This window comes from Candoia aspera, chromosome 18 (genome assembly GCF_035149785.1).
Source record: "Candoia aspera isolate rCanAsp1 chromosome 18, rCanAsp1.hap2, whole genome shotgun sequence".
In the NCBI taxonomy this organism is placed as follows: domain Eukaryota; kingdom Metazoa; phylum Chordata; class Lepidosauria; order Squamata; family Boidae; genus Candoia; species Candoia aspera.
In genome coordinates, this window is record NC_086170.1 from 7587010 (window position 1) to 7591246 (window position 4237).

General features: G+C 56.1%; 1 long non-coding RNA gene across 1 annotated transcript; it reads left to right on the plus strand.

Annotated features, from left to right (window-relative positions):
* The first annotated feature begins 1577 nt into the window (after positions 1-1577).
* LOC134507119 (uncharacterized) lies at positions 1578-2436 on the plus strand. The gene is made up of 3 exons (XR_010068873.1): positions 1578-1700; positions 2165-2231; positions 2318-2436. It is a non-coding gene; the product is annotated as an uncharacterized LOC134507119 (long non-coding RNA).
* Positions 2437-4237: the final 1801 nt, after the last annotated feature.

Genomic DNA, 4237 nt, shown 5'->3' on the forward strand with positions numbered 1-4237 from the left:
GCCGTCCGGTCCAGCCTGGCTGGACACATCCGCGGAGGGGAGTGGGAGGGAACCCGAGCGCCCTGCCAACCTGACTCCCTCGAGTCTGGGGGCTCGCGGAGCGGGGAGAGGGCGGCTGGCCTGCAGCCGTTTCCTTCCCTGACTAGGAAGCATCATCGGTGCGCGGGAAGGGAACGGCTGCAAGCCGCCCCCCGCGTCTCTCCGAGCGCCCCCAGCCAGCCACAGGTTGACCCGGAGCTGTGGCGATGCGCTCCCATTCCGACGCGTCCAACACTCGCGTGGATTCCCGTCGGGCCGTTTCCGGCTCGTTACACCCCCGGACACGCCCCGCCCCGAAGCCCGGGGGGGGGATCCCCTCTTGGAAAGTCTGCGGGGGGTTTCCGCCCCCCCCCGCCCCGCCCGGCCCCGCGGGGCGCCAGAGGCGAGGAGCCGGCGCAAGCGGCGGCCGCACGAGGAGGAGGCGGAGAGCGCTCGCGGGGCTCGGGAGCCGATGGGGCGGCTAGCCTGGGCGCTGCTGCTGCTGCTGCTGCTGCCGCCGAGCCGGGGCCTCTCCCGGTCCTCCTGCCAGTCGGGTGAGCGCCGGCGGGCGAGGCTGCCCGGGGTCTCGGGGGCGCCCTCCGGGGATGCGGGCCATGCGGCGCCCCCCCCCCCCCGGCTCGGGACGCGCTAACTCGTCCTTCTCTCTCCTTCCTTCCTTCCCTTTCCCCAGGGACCTACCGGGACACCTCGGGGAAGTGCCTGCAGTGCCGCGTGTGCGACAGTAAGTCCGCGGCTCCGGTCCGGCGCGGCTGCCTCACGAAGAGCGGCGGGGCGGCCGCGGTCCCCGGCAAAGGCTCAGCCTGCCCGGTTCCTGGGGAAGGGGCGGCGGAGGGGGGGAGAGACCCCCGCCCGCCGCTTTCAGGCCACTGAGCAGCCGTCGCGTGTTCGACGGCGCGTGGAGGAGCGCCTCGCGGAGACGCATCTCTCCGGCGCTCTGCGGGGCTGGCTGAGGACGGGCGTCTTCTCCGCTTGGCTGCCCTCCTCTCGGCTGAGGTCGCCTCGGAGCGCGGCTTTTTCCCTCCGGAGATGCTGCGGAGGGTCCTACTGCGGCTCCCGCGCCCCCCTCCCCGGCTGCTCCTGCCTCCGGAGGCTCCTTCCAGCCGGCCGGTCTCGAGGGGCAGCGACTCTCCGCGCGGGAAACCCGCCTGAGCCGGGCAGGAGAAGTCCCGGGCCGCGGGGCTTCAGGGATTCCCCATCCTTGGCAGTGGGGTGGCTTGGAGAAGGTGGGGACGCTGCCCTAACCCCGCACTGGGATTGTGCAGTGAACAAAAATTGACCCCCACTTGGAGTTAACTCCCTTAGCCCTGTTTCTCCCCATGCTGGCTGGGGAATTCTGGGAGTTGAAGTCCGTGGTCTTGTGGAGAAACCTTGACTGCCCTGGCCTCTTAGCAGCCGTTTTACTGAACCCCAGCAAGGAGGCTGGTCAGTTACTCCCCAGCTCTGGATACCCTAGTCGGGCCTTTCTTAAGTCCTCTCTCAAAGTCAATTGCTCCCCAGTTACAACAAGCTCTTGCAATATTTTAACCCTTAAGGAAATTATGCGTACAGAGAGAAGTGTACTGAAACTGCCGATGCGGTTTGCGAATGTGCCGCTGGATATTCATGCGGGAAAGACTGTGAGGCGTGTGAATGCCCCCTTGGACAGCAGCGCACTCCTCAAGGTAAGGTGGCCGCCAGTTGCCATGGCTCTCTGTACTGTGGTGGGATGGAAACGGCAAGGAGATGTTGGCTGAGGGACTTCCGATGTGGTCATTCAATTCATAATAAGGCCGAAGGGTAAAATAGAATTAAGCTGTAACTTGCTTGCCTGTATAAAAACACACATGCACGCTGGGAACAGCAAGGGTCCGTTCCACCGTGGTGCTCTGAAGACCTGGAAAAAATGTCCGGCCCACCTGTGCAGAATCTGTCCCCCCCAGCTATAAGGAAAGAACGTCCCTTGAGCATCTGCAGCTGCAGGATTTTCACGTGCCCTGGACAGCTGCTGTGTGCGTCTGTGTGATTTTTAAAGCTCCGAAGCTGAATGAGACGGCGCACAAGCAGCCATTCTTGGCCAAGGGGAGGAACGGCTGCTGTGGACCTTGGACTCATCCAGAAGTGAAAACCTATTTATGTATTTATCAAGGTTGCCAGAATTGTCCTGAACAGACCTTTAATGACCAGCGTACAGGTGGATGCCACCCATGGAGAAAGTAAGTTCTTCTGAAATAATAAATTTTTAAATCCCAAGTATAAAATGTGAAGCGTATGTTTTAACACCATTGGGCAATTCCTGCAGATGTCCAGATGATAAGATTTGGAAACCCGGGACAAAGGAGCGAGATGTGATTTGCTGGTCTGGGTCAGAAAGCCTCACCACACAGTCCTCCACTTCCCTGTCTATCTTCTCTACTAAGATGTCAGGCAAGTCTTGTTTGAGCATTTATTTGTTGTCTAATTGTTTAATCCCATCTAGGCACCAACTGACTCTGAGCAGCTCACATTTCTAAAGAGGCTGTTTTTCAGAGGAGGTTCTAAAGCACTTTTAAGCTAGTCCAGACGCAAACGATGGTACCTTTGCTTTGTTCTTTGAAAGCATCCTGAAAAAGGTCACTCTGGCCTTGTTGGCTTCTTGTGTGAATAGGCCTCTTTCTTCCTAAGGCTATATAATTTTCTTTTTATATTGACTCAGAAACTGAAAAATGGGCCGAGTATATTTTGGTTGTGTTCACAGAACATGTGTAATCAGGCCAAAGATCTGCAAGGCTTGGCTAGTTTGAAACTTGCTCGGTGTTTTTCTTAGGGTGTTGTGCAAACTCAGCCCATTTTTTAGTTTCTGGGTCGACGTATGTATTGGGCAAACTCAAAAAATTAATTGACTGATGCACATTGCCCGAAGTCTTGTGATTGGGGCATCTGGAAAGGCTGCTAAATAAATAAATAACTGCATGAAATGTGTTGTATGAAGGCAGTCCTGGAATGTTTGAGCATCATAAAACACATTACTTTGGGGGGGGTTCCCTTGCAAAAAATAGCCACTTGTAATTTCCTTCCAGAGAAGGAGGCAGGGTGCCTGCGTTCACACAACTTATTTAACCTGGTTACTGAATGTATCCAATTTCTGGCCTGCACACTACACGAAAGCATAGGCTCCCCACATGGGCTGGACTTAACAGCAGCCTATGCTATCATTTAATTATCAAGATTAATAAAACCCCAAATGTTATAGGTGTGCAGCTGCTGAGGTTGTGGTTAAGCGGGTGGGAGGGTGGGGGGCTGGGAGGGAAGTAGGCGCTCTTCTGTTGTAATTCTCATGGTCTACAAGAGAGAACGGGGTGCTAGGTTTTCTCCAGATGTCTGGAAGAAACGGGGGCAAGCGTCACGAAGCCCATAGTTAGTATTTGCATGCACAAGAACAACAGCTACTCCTCTGAAGCTGGAGCCATGAGCTGTCTGGCTGACATTGTCTAGCCGTGGCTGTGTGGCTTTGGTGATCCCAGATGCTCGGAAGCCAGCCTATGGCTTGGCAGCCACCAGCCTAATCCCCTTCGCTCCGTTCTTTCTCTTGTTGCTCCCCGCCCCAACGCACACAATTTAGGCTTTCGTCAAGATCAGCAGCCTGGGGCAGGGTTAGCCTCCCCCACCCACCCATGTGGGAGTTCTGATCTTTACTACTGCAGTAAAAAGTCAGAAATACGGGAACCCACAAGCAACAGAGATGGGCAAAAACTTGTTACTGCACTTGCTTGGACCCCCTGTGGCTGCCCCGCGGAACAAGGGGCAGCGTGTCGGAACAAATCGGAGGGCCTGATCACAAACAGTAATGGCTGAGCTTGGAGGACCTGCCCATCAGCAGCATCCAGGCTGATTTTGGGGGGAGGTTTGACTGCTTGAAGACTGTCCTCTGCCCTTGTTTTCCCGCACATTTTTGGTTTTCCTTTAAATTTTGCTGCTGCTGCTGCTCCTTTTGTAAGTTTGTGTGTTGCTGCTGCTGCTGATCACCAGGAGGATGTGACTTTGCAGAAGAAGTCTCTCTGCTTTTATCTCCTTGCCTTTTCCCATCCCTGAGAAATTAGATCCACATGAGAGCCAGTTTGGGATAGTGGTTAAAGGCACTGGGCTTCGTCCTGCCCGAGGCACGAAGCCAGACAGGTGGCCTTGGGCCAGTCCCTCTCTCTCAGCCCCAGGAAGGTGACGCTGGCGAGCTCCTTCTGGAAAT